The following is a 12,508-nucleotide window of genomic DNA, read 5'->3' as shown; positions in this document are numbered from 1 at the left end:
CATGTCTGTCAGCTAATCTATTTGTGCCTCTAACATTTCAGAGGTAAAACAAAACAGGCATAGCATTTTAGACACAATAACATTTGCAGCTTAATATCTGCAGAGGGAGTAAGCAGTAAGTAAGAGTCAAAAGACTGAGGACATACAGTATTAACCTTGAGTTTGCCCACGGAAATGTTTCTCTCTAATGTGTTCTTTCAGAAACTAGTTCAGTCTCTACAGCTCCATCAGAAAATTTCTGTGCTTTGCAAATATGATATATATTTTCAATCAAAACTAAGTTTTATTTTCCATTTACAAGTCTTATTTCCATGAAGTGTGGGGTTTCATAGTTAATTTTTATCTGACAGATGGAGGGCTAATGCCACTGCACGTTTAAAAATTTAAGGTGAATTACATTCCCACCTATTCATCTGGAATAGCCAACATCACTGAAAACCAGAAAAATAAAATCCCAGTCATGATGCAATCCAGCCAATTCTTCTGCAGCTACAGTCCTCCCAAACCCACCTAAGCTGTAGCTCAGGCCGCAGGAAGCGGTATTTCTTGGGAACGGTTTCATTCAGACAATGCATGTGCTGAAGGAGGCTGCTGCCTGTCTTCCTCCCTTCTCAGACCAGGGGCTCCCCATGGCCAGACGATGCCAGGGAGCTGAATGGCTCAGCCACAGCTCCAGCAGCAGATAGGGAAACAGGACTGGGCTTTGCTGAGGGCATAAACTGGAATCAGCGCTTGCATGAAGCAAATGCTATCAGCACAAGAAGGTGCTGAATGCCTTGGGAGATGCAGATACTTGCAGAAGTGAAGGGTTTTCTTCCCCTTTATTTCACCTCTTCCCTCATCCTTCCTCATTTGGTATAGAAGAGGAAGACAAATGCCAGACTGGCCACAAGGAGTGCCATGAGCTCCATTTGGAAAGCAGCAATGGACAGATGGAGAAGGCAACGAGCCACCTCACAGCCAGGGTTTGCTGATATCCAGGGAAAATTGTGGCAATGAAGAGTGCGCAGTGTAAAGAAAGGCAGCCTCTCAGATATCCATAGATAACTCAAGCAGAGAACAGAAACCTTGCCCCCAAAATATCAACTACCACACACACGATTCAAAAACAATGTTAGGCACATGTCGAATGCCAAAAACAATCCCATAAAGTTTCATAGCACTGCTTTTTATCGTGGTTATGTACAATGACCCTGGTACCACAATCACGACAATCAGCTGTACTCATCCCCTTTAACATGGGGAGCACAGAGCAGGAGCCAGCTCAGGTGGCTTCTTTTTGCCAAATCCCCTTGTGAATCCATGGGTAACACTGAGGCAGGTGTCCCAGTCACAGCCCTCAGACCCTGCTGGCAACAGCAGCAGAGGTGTTTCTGTAAAGCTAGGCTCCCAAATTATCCTCCTCTTTATTCTGAAGCATATGAGTGTATACTTTATCCCCATCCTACACCAGCTTTTATCTCTGACCATTTGCAAGTGAAATGTTTTTTTCCACAATTAGTATTCAGAAACTCACAGGTATTTCAACAATCAGAGCAAATCACTTGAGCACTGATGTTATCTAAGATCATTACTTATTTTAGAAACAGTAGCTCCATATTTCAAGTGGAAAAGGTATTCTTTGTCTTGAACAAGTGGTGCTTTAGTATGCTTCAAATGACAGTGCAAACTGATTGTATCAATGAAAAGTATTTACACTTGAACATGGAAGTAAATAGTTCTCATGACAAAATGAAAAAACTGCTGAAATTGAAATCGGCCTTTAAACTGATCATATTAACCATTTATCACAATGTATTACTGTGATTAAAAAAAAAAATCATTTAGCAAAATTAAATTAGCAAAGCATTCTACTATGGGCTGTCATTTTAGCTGTAGCTGATTTATGAAACCACCCACATGGTTTATCAACGAGAAAGGCACGGTTTTATATGCATCCTTCTAATTTATGGAAATTATTGCCTCCAAACCATTAAAAACACTAGTATTAAATTTAAATCCCATCTTCAGCATTTACATTTGTTTTAAGCTTACTGACACTGTCTTCAGAATCACTAAAAGTATCAGTAATTAAGACATTATCTGAAAACTATCTAAGATGCATTATAACACTGCACAATTCTGACTGAAATAGAGGTCTTATTAAACACGAATGTTAAAATGATCAAATCTGCTTCGTAACTATCAGATTAAGACTATACTACATTTCATTAGAATGGTCTGAATAGGGTGAGTGAATGGATGGCAGCAGCCTTGAACTCACAGGGCTCCCAGTGATACCGCAGCCCCTGGTAAGCTCAGTTTCCCTTTGTCTGAGGTGATGTCTGAGGAAAAAGCTGGGAATTGGTTAAAGAGGTTGATGTCATGCCAGCTGCTTAATAGCAGTGTCCAAAGGATTTTGTTTGTTTGTTTTAAGTCTTTGTTACTAGTCTAAGTCTACTTAGCAATATGTCTTACCACACTAATGCTATTAAGATTAATCCTGTATAAAGACCTATACAAGAAGGTCCAGAACAAATCAGTATACACATGATGGTGTTTCTGCTATGTACTGCATTGCTAGCTTCTGCTGCACAGCTTGATAAATAAATTAAATCACAACTCAATCTCTGACTGTATGAGAAAACACCTTCAATTTTGAGACTTGGAAACAATAACAGCAAAACCTTCAAGAATTCAGAAAACTACCTAGGAAAGTCTCTTAGCTTTTCCAGTGATGAATCATAGAAAATTTCCCAACTACTTGTTAGGCTTTCATCAGCTTTTCCACACTTTCAAACCAACAAAAGGAATAAAAACATGTTCTGAGAGATAATGGGATGAAGATTCAGCTTTCCCTGTTCTGAAAAAGGTCAGATTCAAAGCCTGAGATAAATTCAAGCCTGTTCTGAAATTAACATGTTTGTGCCTCTTTCTTGCTCATTCTGATTTATCCAAGATTTAAGATATGACTAAGAGATTTTTTGTGAGTGTATTTTCTAACTGTAATGTTAGCTGTCACAGTTACAGAATTACAACACTTAACTAGATTTCTGTCAGGTTATCTCTTCCCCTAGAATATCTATTCTAAATTGTCCACAATGTACAAATTGTGATATCTTTCAAACAGAGAATATCCACAAGCTACACAAATGAAAATTATTTCCCTTCTGCTAAGGAGAGGGACAGCTCTATCAAATCTTTTCAGAATACCAATTACCATCACTGTCTGTCACATCAGGCTATACCTGTCCTCTCCTAATTTTTGTTTCTAGTTCTTCTAGTTCAAGTCGACTCTAGAGGACAAGGAGGTTAAGAGAAAAAAAAAAAAAAAAAAAAAGGAAAAAAATGCACGTTTTCAGTTGCAGTAATACAGAATGGAAAAAAATCTGAAAATTAACAAAATGAAATTAAACCAATATTACAAGAATTACAAAAAACAGACTGCTTTTACAACCAGCACTTCTGTATAGCATACACATGAGCTTCAAACTGAACTTGAATAGTGAATAATGATGTAGTAGTTTGGATTCAACCCAAATTCATAACACCTGATGGACAGGTAGGCAAGTTCCTTCTCAAACCTGTAAGGGCCCAGTATGTTAATCGTGGTCTGAGCCCACATCCACAAACACCACTGAATTCAGCACAAAAACACAGGGGAGAAACAAAGAGCAGCAATTAACTTTCATACAGGAGACATGAGAAGAAAAAATTTACCTAGAAAAAGGAGACAAGGTATTAAGCTCTCCTCAGCCAGTGAGTGTTTAAACTGGAAGCTTACCCTCAGGTTTGAAGACTCAAGGGACTACTTTCCACTCCTTACCTTGAAACCATGCCATTGCACAGAAAGAAATGCAAGATGTGCAACAGCAAAAAAAAAAAAAAAAAAAAAAAAAAAAAAAAAAACAGCAAAAAAAGCAGGGAAACCTTGTGCATGGCTGACTTCTTGCTTCAGACTTCTTGTTCAGTTGCACTTCCTCCTCTGAAGCTCTGAGAGGGATTTCTCTGGGTTTTCTGTTTTGTTTTGAACCTTCTGTACAAGTTCGTTTACCTGTATAATATTATAAAGGCTTTTGGATGAGGAATAATCTAACTAGTGGGTAACACAGCTTTGGTACTGCAGAACTCAGGCAACAAGGCAGGCAAGGAAGGTTTGACAGCTCTCCACAAATGACTTTGAGGACAGAATTCTTTGTGGCTTCTGGCATCTGCCATGCTGTAGGAAGAATAGACATTCTGGCTGCGATTCATTTGCTTTAGAAAATAATTTTCCTGTCTTCATCTTCTATTGTTCAAGGGATTGCTTTTTGACATACTTAATTTGTGCATCTGTATTTCTTATTTGAAGTAGAAGAGACAGTTGTTCCAGTATGCCCGCTAAATACAAGTTCATGTTTATGAGAAAATTCCCCTAGAGAGGTGAGTTTGGATTGGTTTGAAGGAGATTTAGAAGAGAGGGATGTCCACAAATAAATGTTAGCAAGGATATTCTATCTGCTTGTTGGGGTAAGTCAATCCTCACAATCCTCACTTCTGGAGCAAGTGAAAGACCACGTATCACTCTACTGTAGAACCAAACCCATGTTGCACAGCTTTGTGTTACCAGCCTTGCATTTGATACCTTTTCACAGACAATCATATCTGGGGCTGCCTAGAAAAGTTAGGGTTAGGGACCACATTAAATATTCTGACTGTATTTGGCCCCAGGAAACAGTGTCTTACCGTCCTCTGCTAGAGGCTGAAAAAATTAAGCTTTTAACAAAAGACAGCAAGGCAGAAAATTATGTCTACATTTCAGAGCAAACACCATAAAAATTGAATAGCCAGTCCTAATATCAAATTTCATGGCTCTTACAATTTGAAATTACATACAGAAATTCGACTGCGTCAAAGTAGTAGAGCGGCTGTCTCAGCAAATGCATGGCATATGATGAAGAACATCTGAAATCATAGGAGTGGACCACTTAAAAAAATCTTTAAAAATACAACAGAAGAGATATGCAGGTCACATTTAGGAACCTTGCCATATGACACAAAAAAATGGTATAGTGCAGCCAGCTGGCACCCAGATTTAGGGGGAAAAAAAATAAAAGCCCAGCACCATGGACTTTAATAGCAGAACTCCCAGAATTTTCACTGGAGCCAAGCTCTACCTTTTCAAAAATTTTCATTTCGATATAGCTATTCCCCAGCTATGGGATGCCAATGCTTGGGGGAAAGAAATGAATCTTCCTATCACACTGAAAGCCCTGAGCTATGCAGGAACCCCTGTTAAAGGACACTGACAGCAGATTAGAAAGTGAGAACTGTTGGAGCAGGATCCACAGAGGATGACCAAAAAGTTCATGGAAGGAAGAGGGAACTCTGGCAACACAAAGTGAAAAACAAAAACGTGACTGCAACAGCAAAATCTGCAGAAGAACACTGGAAACATGTCAAGGGAAAAGACGCACACCTTGTATCATTTGCCAGTACTAGACTGCTACCAGGACTACAGGCAGTGAGTTTAAAGCTCACCTGGATTAATATATTACCTATACACAAAAAGCTCCACAGGTTTTTAAGAAAACTTTTTTTTCTAATATTTTAAGTGATCACCAGTGACACATCAAAAGGCTGATGCCTCAATATTTCCAAATACTTCCCCACGGCGTGATTGTTACTATTTCCTTTCAAAATATCCATGAGACAAAAGCCCATAAATGTGAGCACCAAAAAACACAGTCTAAAGCAGAGTTTCTCAGTACTTTCACTTGCTAATTTACAGCAGCAGATCTAGCATGGTAAGCTAACACATACCAAGATCCACAGCTGCTATGGCTGATGCTGTTTTATCCCTTCAGCATCTCTTTTAAGAACCCCAGTAATACGACACAGAGACGCCACAAAAGCAGTATGCTCTGCACAGGTCCAAATGCTTGGTTACTTCAGCATAGCCCTGACATGCTGCATATTTATGACACCTGTACAGAGCTGGTTTGCTCAAGTTCTAGGGTTGACTGGGGTATAATTCATGCCTCCAGCAGTGACAAATTTACTTACAAATTTCCTAAATTTTCCTATCAATTACTCTACCAGCAATGAATCAGTATCTCAAGCAGCATGACACTGAAATATGCAAGTAGGATCTAAATTCTGCTCTTATGTGATGTGTGCACTTTTTTATCCCCTAATTCTGATTTTTTTCAAGTAGTAAGAACTTTTGTGCCAAAAAATTACTCGCATAAATGCTTTCTCTGCTTACCACAAGCGACCATCTCTGTACGTGGCCAACTGCAAGGATTCCCACCTTACATATCAAGACTACCAAATCTTGCTGGGTTTACAGGAGAATGTTTTGTAACTTCCTTTCTTCCACATACTGTCATTTCATCACCTGATTTTTAATAATAGGTGTACATATACTTGAATCATTTCCATAAATCTTCCTCAGGTAACAAAATCTTTTTTGATTCAGTGAAATGAGTCGAAGACTATATAGGTAATTTATTTAACCATTTCCTTACAAAAGGAACACTATTTATTACATGAAACAACATCTTTACAACTATAATTGCTTAAGCAACATTCTTTCTCTATGTTCCAGTACCACACCTCATCTATTCCTATCCCTCATACACAACAAAGCACTTTTAATAAAAAATCATCGTTACCTCAGCCTGTCAGACTTACAATGACCAACTCTCTCTGTGCTTGTATAGCAAGTCAAGCTTTGTCATGACTGATGAAGGACACAAAAAGCCCACCCAGCAGCAGGAGTTTAAGACACGCTAAAAGTGACCTCTTAAAACATTAAGCAATGAGGATTTCAAAAGATGTGTTTACATTAAACATCATGACATTAACAAAGAAAATATGTAAGATAAAAACTGTATTCACCATACGAATATTGGAAAAATACAGGTATGGTACTGCAACAGGATATTCGCAAAGGAAAATTGTAAACACCACAACCATCTGGTGTAGGATTTTGTACAGCCCTATGTGACTGCAAATCCTGAGAAACTGATTGTAAATCAAGCTCAGTTACAGGATTTACATCTAACTCTCATCATCTCTGTGCTGAAACATCAATCCAGTCAGGTAACATTGGTTAAATGCTTTCTATTAACAGAAATTAAAGTCACTTGGAGAATATCCAAGAGTCTGGGCATTTTGCTTGGAATTAGAGTCCCATTCAATTGATGAATGCAAAGAAAATGGTTTCACCCCTGAACTATTATTTTTTCTATGCATTGTTATTAATGCTTTCCGCAGCATCCCCATGCTTAGCATTCAAGATAAAGCCAAAACACTGTACTCAAGAAACACAACCTTCTCCTATTTCAGATGTACATGTCTGTCTTGCTGAAAAAATCTTGCCAGTAACCACATCTTATAAACAGGTACTTAAGACAAGATCAGGCATTCAAAAGCTCCTAGGTAATAGGAAGTACTCAGTACATGGATTGAAATGGAACATCTAAATGGACATCAAAATTTAAAGCTTTCTGATACAAAGTCCATCCAGAAGTGGAATAAAAGCAAAACTTGAATCTGTCCTAACTACACTTTTTTCTCTCTCCCAGGTTTTCAAATGCAAAAAGTATGAACTTTCATTGTAAAAGAATTAATGGCAAAAATCTATGACAGAATAACATCAGAGATCAAGAAAGAGTGATTATCTACTGCTTACTGTATGTATTAAGCCTTCGGTTCCAAGAAAATAATCAACTGAAAGAATATTTGCTACCAAAAAATATTAAATTTACATGTATTCATTGAAAAACTCTTAGTTCATATATGAGTAGATCACAGTCGTAATGTAACTGGAGTACAGCTGTTGCACTTCTAAAACTGAAAGAAGACAACCAGTTATAAACCCAAAATCTGGGAAACCAAATATGGACTTTTTTTTTCCTAGTTTCCAGCTTTTCTGTTTTCTACTACATAACTCCTCTGTGTAAGCTGACTATTTTTAATTGCTTTTTATGCTTTTCTTTGCTTCTTTTGCAAAACTATAAAGCCAAGCTACATTAGACAATTCACTGGTGCTTCTGAATTCCAAACTTATCCTTCCAAGACATGGTAAATAGGGACACTAAAAGCCACCTGGAAGACAGAAGCGCTAGAAGGACATCATATTTCTTTTGACCTTGCAGAAATTACTCTTTAGATGGCTATCAGCAAGATGGGAAACCTAAGGACCCTAAAAGCCAAAAAGGCATCTGCTAAGTCAGCTGTTTCCCAAGCGTAACTGGATAACCGACTTTAAGCACTATGGGTGCTCAGCCATCCTGGAGTGTTTAGCCATCCATGTTATGTACTACTCACCTTCAAAGGGACTGCTTCTGCAGGTTACTACAGAGGCAGACCTAGTATATTGTAATCTAAGTAACTGGGACGTTATTAAAAAACTGGGGGAGGAGACCAGACGGGAGATGGAAACAACTAGTCTTGAATATCTTAACACTGTTACCTCTTAAACTGTAATTGCGGTGTTAAACATTTTTTCCTGTTAAACTGTGCCAACACCAGCAACTCTAAGCTAGCAGGAAAAAAAAATGTAAATTAAACAGAGTTATGTTTACATGTGTATCAGAGTAAAAAATGGAAAACCTATTTTTTTGCCAAGTGAAAAATGACAAAATTAGTGGGGTAGAGATGCCATTCTGTTTTTACATTTCTAACAGGGTTGGCAAATAATAGTGTACACAAACTCACAGTTGATTTAAAAAAAAAATCCATTTTTCTTTATCTTTCAGCATCAGAAATAAAGAACTTGACCTGTAATTCGTAGCAATTTTATATTTTATTTATTTAGAAATTATTTCCTTTTTAGCAGGGCTTGTAGTTGTTGCATTTCTTGTAATACAGCAGAAATTTCAAATCAGGTAATACTGCAGAGAAAAGTCCTTGAGAAAATGTGGATCTGCATTGTTATATTAAATAACACATTTATAATAATTTCAAAAATGTACTACTTGCTTGTTCACATACTGTAAATTTTAAGTATGTTATTTGTAGTTTTATGAACTGTCCCTGTTGTAATGGATCCACTTATATAAAATGTATACTAGAAGCACAATAATGCAAGAGTTTTATAGCTTATGCTACTATAGCATGTAAGATTTCATATTATAGCACATTTATCTTCACAAAATTATTTTATCATACATCCAGATTTTGCTCACAAATGAAGAATACTTTCAGTAAAGACTGCTTTGTCCAATTCCGCTGAAGCAGTAACAGCATATAAAAGCTAACAGTGTAATTTTCAATGTAAATCCTTGGCAAAAGTCACAATGACTGACAGTTTTGGAATAGGATGTCATATTACACAGAAGATATGGTCTCTGTGTACCAAATGCTAAAGCGTATGTACTCAGACCAAACTACAGATTTTTCTTTATTTACTGCGAGAAAGCAAAACCAGGTAGCATATTTTCACATAATATCTTTCAAACACCCCCAGAGCTGCTGCATATATTATGCTTTCTGTTCCTTATGGACTGTTAACTATTTTCACAATAAACACAGAAATTCTCCACCAGTATTGCTACAAAAAACCCTCTTCCCTCTATTTCCTTGTTGCTTTCTCTATTTTTTCCCTGTTGAAATTATCCCGCCACCCTGAAAGTATAGGAGTTATGTCACAGTTATTCATGTTTTCAACAAAGACTTAGGCAAAAGAGTAAGTTTGAGGTAACTGATAGAGCATGAGCTTTCTCATCACTTTCTTGGTCATAAACCCTAAATTTCACAGACACAGACCCTGTTTTAGAGACCAAAGCAACTGCTGTGGATGCCATTTGGGGTGACTTGCACAAGTTTCCACAGTGTTATTCAAACAACCAGGACCTGATGACATCTCCTGAGCTTCTCACTCCCTTAGCCTGAAGACCAGCAATCCTTACTGTAAATCTGCATCTTTCAGCAACTTCAGACCAAAAGGCAAAGAAACCTCTTCTATCTCTTCCCTGGAAAGAGAACAGCTGCTGAATGACTGCTGATATCCTAACAAAGGAATCTCTTAAGATGTAAAGTAGTCCCCCAAAAAAGTATGTTAGCTGAATTAACATGCATGAGGTAGGCAAACTATTTCTAAGTTAATTTACAAAGATGGCCCATACAGAGCATAGACCAAGTATTACCAAAAAAAAAAAAAAAAAGCAGAAGAAAAAGTAATTTCCATGAGCTATGTAAAACTTCAACTTATACAAGAGATAAGATGCAATGTCACACTGTTAGATCAAGTACAAAAAAGTGAATTATAGAATAGGCAGAGAAGAAAGGAAGTCATCTAATCATTGAAAAAACAGGTGACATGCATAAGATGAAACGAGAAACGAAAAGCTGGTGCTTCAAATCACACAGCATAGCTGTTAAATAGCATTTACACCACAGGAACACAGACAACCTAGAAGGGAATTCATAGTCATGAAAAAAAAAGAAAGTCAAACATCTCCCAGTTCTCTTCCTTATGCTTAAATGCTGCAGACAGGTCAAAAATCTGGCAGATGTCACTATCTGGTCCCCCTTCTACACCCACTACTAAATTCCTGCAAACACATCAGCTATATCTTTCATGGCCAGAACCCTCAAACACAGAACTGAAGCCATTTGGAATTCAATGGAAGACGTCTTTATGAGTAGGAGATAAAGAGAAATAATAGGAAACAGAAAGCACACTATATGTAGCTGCTATATTTAAGTTCACAGTGACACAGGGTTATATTTGTTAATAACTGAAGCTTGTTCATAAACACCTAAAATAATCTCATCGTTGAAAAACTATGACTTGTACTGTGCATGACCAGTACCACCCCTTTTACCTGACAGCATAAAAGAAAGCTAAGCCATTAAATGATCATCTTAAGTGAATAAATCAAGGTTGCAAGACCATAGAGATTCCTTTAAACTGATGTGTGGTTTTTTTCAGCAGGTAAATTATTCCAGAACTCTTTGTTGTTCTTTTGCTATTTCAGTACAGAGCTAATGATCTTCTCCCCAAAATTTTGTTCCAATTGCATACGGATTATTAGTAGAAAAAATATTCACAAAAGCAAAAATAAAATACTTATTTTATAAATATGAATGAAAAAACAATCAGGAGATAATTTAATTATTTAAAAGCAACTTTAACTTAGTTTCCACAGAATCACTAGGCTCTTCTAATTGTTGTTACATTTCTTTCTACATATTTACTGATCATCTTTGTACACAGTGAACGAGCCAACCCTGTCTGTTCACAGAAACTAGAAGTACATTTCCACCAATTTCTTGCAACTCATCGAGGAAGAAGCCTGAAGGCTCTGAAGCAGTTCAGCAACTAAAATCACCTAGCTGCCAGCCCACTCACTTCAAATCACTGTTACAGTGCATGGCTGCCTCTATGGAACTGTTGCAATTTACACTAAAAATATTTTAGATTCCAAAAACTCTGTATTTTCTGTATAATTCAAAAACTATTATAATATTTTAAAGCTCAAAGAGCCATACATCTGCCAAAACTAGACGTCTCTGCAAATGTCTCTTGGATATATACCTTACTTCCTTACTTGTATTGAGATTGCTCCTGGGGGCTGCATATGGACCTTTAGGCTTTGACACAACTCTACAACCAGACAGGAGCATGGAGTACCTTCCACAAATAGCTTTTAACACAAGAACAAATGCACAATACAAAAACAGTTTCAACATTCAAACTAAAGCAATTCCAAGTGCTTAAAGCAGTTTCTAAGCATCTGCTTAGAACTAGCACATTTCTCAAGTCTGCAGAAGAGCACAGTTCTGCCATGCTTCTTCTTCTGTTTCTCCTCCTGCACCATTTGAGCCTTTGCCTGACGGAGCTCTGTTTGCATTTTCTTCAAAACCCAGAGACCAAGATTTACAAGGTGTTCAGCCACATCACTTCCTACTCAAGGTGACAAAGACCTCACTTGAGAAATGTGAGGCCTCTGTGGAACAGATCAGCAGCCAGGAAAAGCAAAGGGAAAACCTCTGCACACTGAAGCCCAAGTTTGGTAAGCATGTCAACCAAGTGAAAACTGAAATATCTGGATGACAGTTGCCCACACTCTTTACTTGATGAACATCCTTAGTTTCACTGAAATCCAAACAGTGAAAAGCCATGACTGAGTCCAAAGTAAGTACCCAGGAAAAAATAAATAAATAAATCATGAGCCATAACTTTGGTGAAATAAAAAGATGTCTTTGAAAAAAACTCGAGTGCATACTGAATTAATCTGGCTTTGTCAAACTTGTTAAAAACATACACGCTGTGCATTGCTCACTGGTGAAAGACTAAACATTCTATTTTGATGGGAAGTTGGATATATTATGAAGAATAGCTACAGAGAATACTGTCAGCAGAGCTGTTTAAACAACAGAATTTCTGCTCTGTAAGAAATAAAATGGAAGAACACAGCATAGCTATTGTAGCTGTTCAGAATTTAAAGTATATATATATATTTACATTTCCCATGGAAATACTTTTATGTCTTTTTTTATTTATTTATTACTCTTTCATACAAGCCTTTTAATG

At 37.3% G+C, this 12,508-nt stretch overlaps 1 protein-coding gene across 2 annotated transcripts in view; it reads right to left on the bottom strand.

Moving 5' to 3' along the window:
• NEBL (nebulette) overlaps positions 1-12,508 on the bottom strand; it is a 258,828-nt gene that overhangs the window by 182,836 nt on the left and 63,484 nt on the right. The window lies entirely within an intron of this gene.

The sequence above is a fragment of the Cygnus olor genome, chromosome 2, assembly GCF_009769625.2.
Source record: "Cygnus olor isolate bCygOlo1 chromosome 2, bCygOlo1.pri.v2, whole genome shotgun sequence".
NCBI classification, from domain to species: domain Eukaryota; kingdom Metazoa; phylum Chordata; class Aves; order Anseriformes; family Anatidae; genus Cygnus; species Cygnus olor.
This window is presented reverse-complemented; position numbering and strand designations above follow the sequence as displayed.